Here is a 12,473-nt window from a genome sequence, read left to right as displayed (position 1 = left end):
AAGGCAGGCACAGAGACCCAGAAAGGAAGGTGGCATCAGAGACAGCAGACGATGAAGTGCCAGGTCTCAAAGGCAGTGGGTAGCACCAGGACCTGAAGCAGTCTTGAAATGGCAGCTTATTTTGCTGCCAGTGTGAGCCAGTGGTCATGTGGCAGGGCTGTCCCTTGCGTGGGACCCCATTCTGACTCAACCGTCCTAATCTTTTTACCTGGACTTCCACAGCCTACTCTTTCCAGCACCTTATCCCGACAGCCAAGATGGAGGTTGATCATCAAACAGTGCCTGAGAGAGGCTGAGCTGGGCTCAGCAAGGAAACCTTGAGTGTGCCTGAAAAACACGGGGACACCAATATGGAAGACAGTGTGCTATGAGGAAGACAGGTTTCTCCCTGACGGATGATGTCACAAAGGGGTCCTACAGTCCTCTCACAGCATGACTGATCTGGGAAATTTTCCTCAAAAATTAATCCAAACATACTTTCAGTTTCTTGGAGACAAGGCTTTGATATAGGGTCCTGTTAAGAGTGCACAATGTTATTTCTTTTAGGGTTTTCTATTTATTTTAATTTTTCCCCCTTTATTGACCCTTTAAACGAATCACATTTCCAGTCACTAACCTCTCAGCCTTGGCCAAATTATTCAACCTTCCCCAGCCAGGGTCTTCCCGTCTGTAGCATGGGGCAGTAGCAGCACCCACTAAACTTAGAGCAACTAAGTGAGGTAATACCGTATACTCACAGCGCCTACGATGGACTGAACACCTACAACATGCCCAGAGACAGCTGCTGGACAGCGAATGGATGATTGCCAGCTTCAACTGTGTGTGGGAGGGAATCTCTGAGACGTTGCTGGGACTCGTGCGTGGAGAAAGGAGATTTGGCATGAAGACCTAGCTCCATCTAGCTGTTTGTAACAAAACAATTGCCCTCAATGTTCACACCCACAGAAGGCTCAATACCTGAAGAGCTTCACTGAAGGGTTTCTGGTAAGCTGGACCTCTTGCTTTGGTTGAAAAGAAGTTCATGTCTCACCACCCATAATGCAGTTTTGCTTGTATTGCCATTGACAGGGGCGCAGGGTATCTCCAAGGGCCAATGGGTCCAGTGTTCACAGAGTTTCTGAAGCTGTCCCCAGACCATGATGCTAAGAAGCCAGAAGCACTTTGCCTACACAGCTAGTAGGATGTCTTAGTGGTAAAGATACTTTCTGTTCCTGAGGAAAAGTGGAGTTCAGTTCCCAGCACCCACGTTAGGCAAGGCACAACTGCCTATAATTCCAACTTCAGGGGATGCTCTGGCCTCTGTTGACAGCAGCGCTCACTTGCACATAGCTACATACTGATATTCACATATACACAAAGTTAAAAATAAGTCTTAAACACTCACACAGGAGCGCACACACACACACACACACACCTAGAGCTGTCAAGACAGCTCAGCAAGCACAGGCACCTGCGGCCAAACCTGATGATCTGAGTTCAATTCCTAGGATCTACAAGACAGAGGGAGAGAACTGACTCCTAAAATTTGCCGTTTGGCTGGGCGTGGTGGAGCAAGCCTGTAATCCCAGAAGTCAAGAAGGCAGAGGCAGGTGGATCTCTGTGAGTTGGAGGCCAGCCTGGTCTACAAAGTGAGTCCAAGACAGCCAAGGCTACACAGAGAAACCCTGTCTGAAAAAACGAAAACAATCAACCAAACAAAAAAGTTGCCCTCTGACCTCTATATTTTGTGCCATGGCTCATGCGCATGTGCTAGTTCATGCGGGCGTGCACACACACATACAATAAATAAATAAATAAAATTTAAAAGAAGAACTTGCCTGGTCTGAGTCACAGGGTGACTATCAGTTTCCCCAGTGCTTCATTCCCTAGACCCTTATCATGACTCAGGTGTTACCTCAAAATGTACCATGGGAGGTTCTATTATTTCTATTTTATTTTATTTTATTTTATTTTACTTTCAGTTTTTCAAGACAAGGTCTCTCCGTATAGCCCTAGCTGTCCTGGGACTCACTCTGTAGACCTCGAACTCACAGAGATCTGACCACCTCTGCCTCTCAAGTGCTGGGATCAAAGGCGTGCGCCACCACCACTTGGCTTGTGATTCCTATTTTATAGACAAGGAAACGGAGACAGACACAGAGAGGTCAAGTAACTTGCCTGAAGTCACTCAGCTGGCGTAACCAGAACTTGAATCCAGGACTGTGTGGTCCTGGTTCCCAGGATCCTTTGGGATGAAGAAGCTGGGTACAGGGAATTAAAGAGCTTGGAAGGCAGCTAGGTGAGGGAAGGAAGAGGGTGGGAGCCACCTCCACCTGGAAGGCTTCTATCTGGTGGCTCACACAGTGCTTCAGACGCTCACACATCTCCCTCTCCCAGTTCCCCCCCTGCCTGCCCCCCCCCCCCCGCCAGCCCCGACTCTGTCTGTGGAGAGGGCTTGAGGCACACAGGCCAGAGCAGTATATACCCTGTGCTTTGGCAAGAAGTTCCCATGGACAGATCCCACAGCTGGTGGTCCTGGGGTTCAAGTGCCTGAGGGCTGGAGAAAGGCTGAGCTGCTGGGTGATGCCATCTAAAAGCATCTGCACTCTTTGGGGTCTTGCTGCAGAGCACTGACTCAAGGAAAGCTGGGCTGTGGCGGAAGGAGGCAGCTGCCGACGCGCCCCCGGGCAGTGGCCGGAAGGGGAAGCACAGGACGCATAGCAGGACCAGTGGGCAGCGTCTACCACAAAGCAAAGCAAATTTACAAGCACATTATGGAAGCCACAGGAAAGGGAAGGCACAGAAAGGTTCTGGTGAACAAGGAAATTGGAACTGGAAATTGGAAGCTCCCAGACCAGTGCTGGTCATGAGTCATTTGCACGATGAAGAGCGCTATTGATAAGTGTCTGCTGCCTTCGCTTTCTCTCCGATTTCTCTTATTGATCATGCAAATATTCAAAAGGCTCCCAGTGGCCCCTCCTCACTCCTTGCTCCAATTTTATTTTCACTGTTAACATCTTAAATTCCTTACGCCCAGGTCTTCCTAGGTCGGAAGTCATCTTCATAATCCAAGAGCACCTGCGCTTTCCATCTCTGAAGCTCTGCTCAGGTTAAGCCTGGAGCACGTAAACACTGAGTGCCCAATAAATGTCTGCCGAGTGCTCATGGTGAACACTTCTCTGTCTCCCCTCCCAGGCATGCGTGACAACTTGACAATTCATGTCGGAAAGCAGCAGGGCAAGGCAGTCAGTTCTGGTTTTTTGCCAAATTGGGGCTCTGAGTGAAAACTGGTCCCCGTGTTGTGGAGATTGTCACTTGAGAAGCATCTACCAGGAAGTCTGGGTGGTCCCTGTTGGAGACAGATGGAGATCTGGCAGGGAAGCCAGCTACAGCTACAGCGGCCTGGATGACTGGAAGAAAGCACCAGAGCACGCGTTTTTGGACCATCCAGATCCCCTGTGAGATACAAAGATGGCTCAAGGCCTGCATGGGAACAAGTGCAGACCGCAAACATGGAGGAAAAATTGAAGATCAGAATGAGTTCCATTCATGAAGAGAGCTGAGGAGGCCGAGTGTCCTTTCAGTGAGTCAGTGTAGGCAAGAGGATTTATTTACAATATTATTATTTGGTGGAAAAGAACTTACTATGGCCAAATGTAAAAAGTCTTTTTTTTTTTTTTGATAAGTTAAAGAGATTAAGAAAAAAATCAGGCCGATTTTGACAGAGAATAGTGTGTAAACGAGAGGTGTTATCAGGGAGAATCTGGCACCAGCTCCATTTTGTTATGGTGGAAAATATCAGTATTATTTACTAAGAAGATTAGGGTTGAATTGGAAGAGAGGCCGGTTGTTGTGTGCAGATGGAGATAAGATATGGATTTTACCTTCTCTGCTGAGCCGAATGCAGTGCACACAGCGCTGTTATCTCGGGCTTGGCAAGCAGGGGAATATTAAGATGTACGTTGTAATTACCAGTGGCAGGAACAAATTTCATAGCGACTATTTTAAACCCTAATAAAATGCCGGCCTTTAATTATACAGCTTTGAAATATTTTTCTCAGTTAATTGCAACGGAGGAAAATAAAATCAACCTCATATTTGAAACTGACTCTCCCAGGGAAAAAGCTCTCAGCCCGGGCGCTCCAGCTGCCTCTGAGAGCTACACGGCCAAGCCAGGGGGCTGCCTGTGTTTTGTGTTCTCTAGGTTCTGGGGACACCCTTCCCTCAGGCCCATCATAGCCTTGTAAGGGAAGAAAAGAGAAAAGAAAGAGTGAGGTCTCTCTGTATAAAATTCGACCCCTCCAAGAAGCTAGATGCTCCTGTGAGCGAAGCCTGCTTTGGGGGGTTGGGGGAAAGAGCTTCTGTTTGGCACCTCAAGGACTCCAGCCCATAGAAAATTCATCCCATTTCGCCTTCCCACAGGCACATGGAGACTGTCACTGTGTGTTTGTATGTGTGTGTATGTATGTGCATGTGTATGAACAAGTGTGTATGTATGTGTATATGTGTATTTAAGTGTGTGTGCAAGTGTATATGTATGTATATGTGTATATGTATGTATATGTGTATATGTACACGTACATATATACTGCATGCAGAAGCCATGGATGGGTGCTGGCTCCTGGCTTGTTACAGATCCTACTCCTTATGACTCTGGGAACATTAATTCTCCTTTCCCAACCAAAATCCATAGAATATAGTCTCAGATTGACTTTTTTTTTTTATTTGGGGATATCTGCACACATATGAGATGTCTTGGAGAGGGGACACAAGTCAGGATAAATTTTATTTGTGTTTCCTATACTCCTCGTGCACTGCATTTCCACTGCAGCTCGGTAAAGGGGGCCACGTGTGAGGGATGTTCCACGTTGAGTTTCATGTTCACGCTCAAAAAGTTTTAGGTCCGGGGCCGTTCAGGACACTGGATTTTTAAGTGAGGGATGTCCAACCTATTCTTACAGGGCAGGTAGCAGGTGTCCTAACTATAGATCTTCTGTGCCAGGCACTGCCTAGTCTTTTAGATGCTTTATGCCACGTACCCTCCCCTCCCCCCACCCCCAACCACCAGCAGCAGCTGACTGAGGCACTCAGAGGCTTGGTTCAGACAGCATAAGTGATTTGACTGTCTTCACACTTGGGGTCTCGGCTCCTTCTCTTCACCGCTGTACTGGCTGGTTTTGTGTCAACTCGACACCAGCTAGAGTCATAGAGGAGGCACCCTCAGTGGTGAAATGCCTCCATGAGATCCAGACGTTTTCTCAATTAGTGATTGGGGTGGGGGGGGTGGGGGGGTGGGGGGGGTGGGGGGGTGGGGGGGAGGGGGGGAGGGTCCAGCCCAGTGTGGGCGGTGCCATCCCTGGGCTGGTGGTACCGGGTTCTCTAAGCAAGCAGGCTGAGCAAGCCATGATGAGCAAGCCAGTAAGCAGCACCCCTCCATGGCCTCTGCATCAGCCCCTGCCTCCAGGTTCCTGCCCTGCTTGAGGAGTGGGATCTGACCCCTTTTTGTGATGAACAGCAACGAGGAAGTATAAGCTGAATAAACACTGTACTCCCCAAGTTGCCTTTTGGTCATGGTCTTTCATTGCAGCGACCGAACCCCTAACTGAGACAATCACCACGCGTCAACTAACTTCTCCTTTGTCTTGCCTGTCCCACAGCCCTTGGCCAAGTCCCCATCAACTCCTGCTCATGGTGATGAGGTCACAGCGGGTCCTGCATCACCTTCCCAAACACATTTCTGCTCCTTCCCTTGTAGGCAGATGCTAAGGCTTCTCTTCCACCTCCACTGCCTGAGCCCTGGTGGCCCATCCTTACACATTACCCACCTTGTTCTCACAGGAAGCTTCTAGGCCTGGATGCTGAAGCTTGTGCTCGGCAGCCTCTGAAAGGAATCACACTCTCGTCTTCTCCAAGCCTGGAGCCCCCGGAAGGGTCTCATGCCGATGTTTACCCGATTCCAGCTCAAGCTAGATTGCCCCCTGAAGCTGAACCCCAACAGCCCTGGCACGCTCTACTGTGCCTCGTGCACCCACTGAGGACCTTTCCCCAGCCTGCGTCTGTGGTGACTCTGCTGGACAGTGTAAAGTGGGAACTCCCAAGGGCAGAATGGTGTCCCCAGCAGCCAAGCACCCAGCTGAGGCTGCATCACTACTCTCTGTGTAATCATTGGCTTGTCATCCTCTAATGCGTATGTGCCCTGTTCTGCTCTGAAGAAGAGACCCTGCTTCAAGTCATTGCACAGCTATAGCCCAGACCTGGTGGCCATTCTTGGGACGGGCAAGGAGCTCTTTAGATACCCTGGTCCCTGACAGCAGAGAACCATTGGGTAAGAGGCAGAGGGGTTTATGGATCATAAGGGACCAGGCACATTGGTGACTCTAAAGTCTGTCTTGTTGGCTGGCACCAGAAAGAAGCCCTCTCACCCTACGTCCTGGCCCCTGAGCTCTGGCCATGTATCAAGCATAGGTCAAGCAAAGCGGCATTATCCCTGACTCCCCGTCACCCAGGCAACTTGAATTATTTTCAGATCCTGGGCATCAGGGTTCCATCTAATCCTCAAAAGACCTTTTGGGGTGACCACTCTTACTGGCGTTCCTTTTTCCTGATAAGAAAACAGGCAGAGAAATTGCTTAACCAGAGTTTGACAACAATCTTACTCTAAAGTCGCACTGATGCCCCCCTGCCCCGTGTCTCTGCCCTTTCGCTGTCTCCTCTCACTTTATACTTACCAAGCAGGGCTTCTACCACAGAGCTGTACAGTTTAAAGCTTCACATAGCACTAGGTGCGGGTACATCACTTAAGTTGCGCCGTAAAGGGGTATCTGATTATGTATTTTACTGCACGTTGGCACCCTGGCTGGTATTTGCAGCAAGTCCACCTAGCCGTTACCAGCCCTCCCAACAGTCAGCCATGGCTAGAGGTCTGTGCATCTCTGGTTTTGGGGAGTATTGATCCTTTCCGTCTTGATGCCTGGTCTCAGTCCTTTGTCCAAATAAACAGGATCCAGGAGGCACATCACATGCTTTGGTCACAGAGTTCTGAGATTGCCTCCGCAGCAGCAGCAGCTCTGAGGTTGGAGTCTTTGTGGGTGCTGGCTGGTGTTGGGGCTCTCACTGCTGTAGGAATGATTACTAGCCTGACACTATCTTGATGGCTGTAGGAGACACATCTCAGAAGACTGGGATGCTGCTGGCTGATATGAAATAATACATACCTTTTCAATCTAGTTCACGGTGGCAGTAATTCTGAGAAGGAAATATCCTTGCGTTCTACCAGAGCCTTGTGTTACTTAGGAAGGAAAAACCAACAGAAAAGCCACATAGAGAATTTTGTTCCCCAGGGAACTTAATACAACCATAGCTGGGTACCCAGAAAAAAAACGAAACATCTTCTAAATGTATGCTATTGAACAAATGGCTTTCCCTACCTCGTGAAAAAAAAAATCGGAAAGGCGGGAAATCCGTTGGAAGCCACACAAAACACAGCCAGGGGAAGGTTTGAAAATGCGGCTGCTCTTCAGGCCTCCCCACCAAAGCCAGCACATGTATTGATTTCCTTGAGCAAGCAGTCTGGAAGGACAAATTTGGGACTTGAAGTCAGAGGCGCACACTGCTTTTTAGATGGCTAGACGGCATCATATCTTTGTTCCCAGTACATTTAGAATGCTCTTCAACTGTCTTTTCATTGTCTAGGACATAACCATGCCCAGGACGGGTCTCCAGGAGAAAAGGCCCTGTTGCTGCATGGGCTCCCGCCATGGCATCTGGTCCAACCTTTCTCACACATGACAGGCTAAACCACTGGCAGCGGTATATGTTCACGAGATTTCCAAAGTTTCTAATTTTGCACCAACAGAGAATTCAACAAGCCTGCCCTGAGCTGCCCCTTTGCCAATGAGAGGCTATAGGTTCATGCAAAAATGGTAGTTGATGAGCAGACGTGACTTAGGAACTGCAGGGATTTGGGGAGAAGAAATCTTCTATCAGAATCGAATTTGAGTATTTACTATAAACCAGTGGTTCTGAACCTTCCTAATGCTGTGACCCTTTAGTACAGAGCCTCATGTTGTGGTGACCCCCAACCATACAGTTATTTTCATTGGTACTTCATGACTGAAATTTTGCTACTGTTATGAATTGTAATGTAAATATTTTTTTGGGGGGGATAGAGGTTTGCCACAGGAGTTGTGATCCACAGGTTGAGAAAAGCTGCTGTAAACCTTTGTACAAAAAACATCATTTTGTCAGACACATAGGTACAGAGTTGATCTTATAAGGCTCATTCTCAACGCCATTTTCCCACTCTCCAGAGGCTTCTGTTGCTCACTCTCATACATCTACATGGTATTTCTAGATTGTTTTCCAGTTTTAGACACTGCCCAATAACTTCCTGCTAAAGATTTAGCTTTATTTTTATTTCCTTTAATTAGGAGAGACTGTTTCACAGCAGACTTCCTGGTATTCTGGCTGCTGGGAGAAGACCTGACCTCTCCCAAGGATGAGTTTCTTATTGGCTGTACAAGGTAGAGTGCTCAGCCTGGAAGCCACGCACACGCCACCCACAAAACAGGGCTCAGCAGGCTGTATTATATATGTGGGTGCATATGCGTACATACATACATAAACATGTACATGTTGGTAACAATAATAATCAAAGAAAAAGAGGCTATCAATTTAAGAGTGGTGAGTCCACGGGAAGGGTTTGAGGAAGTGTCCCTGGGAGGGCTGGTGGGAGGAAAAGAAGGGAGGAAGTAATATACTTAAATTAATTAAAACATTTTAAAAGTGTATTTTTAAAAGTTAATTATATGTAGGTGTGTGTGTGTGTGTGTGTGTGTGTGTGTGTGTGTGTGTGTGTGTCTACAAATGGGTATGTTCATGTGAGTGCAGATGCTGGAAGAAGCCAGAGGCTTGGATCCTGTGGAACTGTAGCTGCACATGACTATGCCCCACCCGCCATGACCTCCTGAAAGCTGAACTCAGGTCCTCTGTAAGAGCAGCAAACGCTCTTACCACTGATCCCTCTCTCCAGGCCCTAAATTACAGTGTCAGAGGATAACTCATGGGAGTCAGCTTTATCCTCCCATAGTGTGAGTTCTAGGGATTAGATTCATCAGGCTTTGAGGCAACCACCTTTACTCACTGACTCGCTTTGACAGTGCTGGCACTAGCTTTCCTATCACCCTACCACTTGCCCCATTCGTGCCCCGTCCCTCTCCATCAGCATTTTCTTTGCCCCACACTCACAGTATAGTTATATCATAATTTTCCAGATGGCCAATATTTGGTATTTACATGACTATGGATATGAACACATTATTTACTGTGTATCTACAGGTACTTTCTTGTACAGTCCCTTTCTATGTTTTTGGTAGGTTTATTAGCATCTTTTTTTTCATCGTTTCAGTGTGCTTTTCACTGATCCTTCAATACTACAATTGTGTCTCAATACGCTCAAAATATTATAAATCTGATACATTTTATTTTCCCCTAGAGACTGTCACTGCATAGCCATCTGTCCCCCACTTCAGTTTGGACTAGCTATTCCTTAGACTATGTACCATTACCGTCCTGGGACCTCTCTAAGATGACTTTGATGATTCTATCACCTTTTCTCTTACATTGAATTCTCTTTTTCTAGAGTCCAAGACCTTTCCATCTCAAAGAAGAAGCTGTATTGTAGAAAGACATACATAGATAAGATAGGGTAGAAATGTTCTTTTCAAACAAAATTTATTAAGAAGTAAAAAAAAAAAAGTTCCCTATGGCCTGTTGTGAGGTTGGGAGACAGACTCATAACTGAATACCCCCAAAGAACAGACTAGAAATAAATGGAAATGTCATTATTTCACTATTGTATTGATAGTTTAGCTAGGTATAGAATTCAAGGGTAGACATGCCTTTCCTCTAGCTTTTAAAATCAATTTCTCAGGCTTGCATACTAAGGTCAAAAACAAATCAATAATATGTTATCAATGGTTACCATAGTGACCAACAAGAAAATCTTAACTGGAGGGAAGTCAGCAAGTAGACCAGGACTTCATAGGTGCGTACTGATTATGTCAATAGGAAGGAGAGTTTTTACTTATCTTCTTTACAATTCTTGTTTAGATTATTTTCTTCACTCTCCTATCTATATGACAAAGTTTGTTTCCCTCTAAATATGGCTCTAATTCCTACTCGCCCCGTTCCATATTAACGTGCCCCTCCAGTCTAGTTCAAATAAGCTGTTCTTCTGGTTGCTCTCTGCTTAGTTTTCTTCTTCATCAGCCAGGAATTCTCTCCTCTGGAAGATTTCTCTCAAAACAGTCCCTACACATCTTTGAAACCTGTCTTAAAACCCAACTCCTTATTGGCTCACTCCATCTCCTGTGTATCCTCTTTATAACTAGACACATTAGAAAGCTAAAAAGTAAATTTCTCAAATTTCTTGTATCTAGGACGCTGAACTTCAAATTAGTCCTGCTTAACTACATATATGTAAGGCAGATTTGGAATCAAATTCATTTGGAATTTAGAATTCAGTTTCTCACCAATCTTTGAAAGAAAAAAAAAATGGATGAAGCCAAAAAACAGAAGAAAAAAATTCCAAGTTCACAAGGAATCAGGTAGACTGGTTAAAGCAGTAATTGGTGACTTCTCTAGTAATTGGTGACTCAGTACATGTTAACTGATTGGAGAATTAATAATTTCTAGACAACTACTGGAAAACCAGAGATTTCAACGGCAGAGATCTCATTAATCCCACTCCAAATAAAATGAAAAGCGGGGGTGGGGGGGGGAAAGAAAGGCAGGGAAAAGAGAAAAAAGTCCCACTAGGCGGTGGTCAAGGGAAGGGATGGCAGACATGGACAGTGATGTTTAATCAACCTTGTGTAGCACAGCTAAGAGTCATCTTCCCAGATCTGCCTGGCTGCGACTCTTCTAATTTTGAAAGCGGTGGTTTCACCTGCCTTCAAACTCAGCGCTCAGGAGGAAGAGGCAGGCGGATCTCTGAGTTGGAGGTCAGCCTGGTCTACAAAGTGAGTCCAGGACAGCCAGAGCTACACAGAGAGACCTGTAGTAAGAATTCTGGAATTTTGGGTTCTTAAAACACACACACACACACACACACACACACACACACACACACACACACACACTTTTGTTTTTATCCCAGGTATGGAGATATGTGCCTGCTTCAGGCTGACCTCAGCAGCTGACTATGATTTGCCTCATGCTCTAGCAGGGTTGTTGTCCTTGCCAGCTGCAGACTGTTTCATAATTGTGTGACTTTTGGAATTTTGGGAACTTTTCAGAGGGTACATAAATTCTAGGGTCCTGAGAGGTGTTGGTGGCAGTTTGTTAGTAGTTGTGCTTAAGGAAGAAACAAGAAGAAAGAAATTAGATTCAAGGGTCTCTCTCTCTCTCTCCTCTCTGTCCTTCTTTCTTCAATCTAGGGATGGGGGTGAAACTGGGGAGATAAATGGTAGGGAAAAGAAGAACCCACAGAATCGCAAAGACCAGCTGCAGAGACCATGTCTCAAAACAACAATGACAACCGTGAGATTCTCTCCCCCATCTCTCCTTCTCCTGCCGCACCTTGTATGCAGTTCTCTGGATACATGTGTGGAGGCCATGGGTGTCATCAGTCAGTACATGCTCCCGGACTGAGCCCTGGAGAACTCAGGGACACCTGCCTTGTGTCACTTCTGACCTAAAGAGAGGCTGACAGGTCAAGGACATGTTCACCGCTCAGACGAGTTCATCTTACCGTTTGTTTACCAGGTGGTCTTTGGAAAATAGCACAGACCTAAACACCGCCTCATGTCCTGGTCTATGTGACCAAGTCTGGAGTCTTTTAAGCAGCCCGCTAAGCATCCGCCTGCCCTTTGTCTCCCTAGCCTGGTGTCTTAAGGTTTCTATTGCTGCGATCAAACACCAAAAAGCAAGTTGGGGAGGAAAAGGGTTATTTGGCTTACACTTCCATATCCTAATCAAAGTTCACCACCAAAGGAAGTCAGGACAGGAACTCAAACAGGGCAGGAACGTGGAGGCAGGAGCTGATGCACAGGCCATAGAGGGGTGCTGCCTACTGGCTTGCTCACACGGCTTGCTCAGCCTGCTTTCTTTCTTTTTTTTAATTAATCAACTTATTTGTTAACTTTACATCCCAATCGTAGCCCCCTCCCTCCCCTCCTCCCACTTTATCCCCTCCCTCCCTCCCTCTGCCCCATCCCCCTCTTCTACCCTCCCCCACCCCTCAGAAAAGGGGACCATCCTCCTACTCACCCACCCCGGCATCTTTAGTCGCATCAGGACTGAGCACTTCCTCTTTCACAGTGCCCTGGCACGGGAGGATTGATAGAAGGGCATCCAACAGAGAACGTGTCAGAGACAGCCCCTGCTCCCCTTTCTGGGGGACCCATATAAAGAGCAAGCTGCCCATTGGGTATTTATACGTGGTTGGTGCTTCAGTCACTGCAAGGCCTCCTGGGCCCAGGTTAGTCGGCTTT

The sequence above is a fragment of the Acomys minous genome (genome assembly GCF_964271855.1).
Source record: "Acomys minous genome assembly, chromosome: 8".
Taxonomy (NCBI): Eukaryota; Metazoa; Chordata; class Mammalia; order Rodentia; family Muridae; genus Acomys; species Acomys minous.
The sequence above is the reverse complement of the archived record's forward strand: the minus strand, read 5'-3'. Positions refer to the sequence as shown.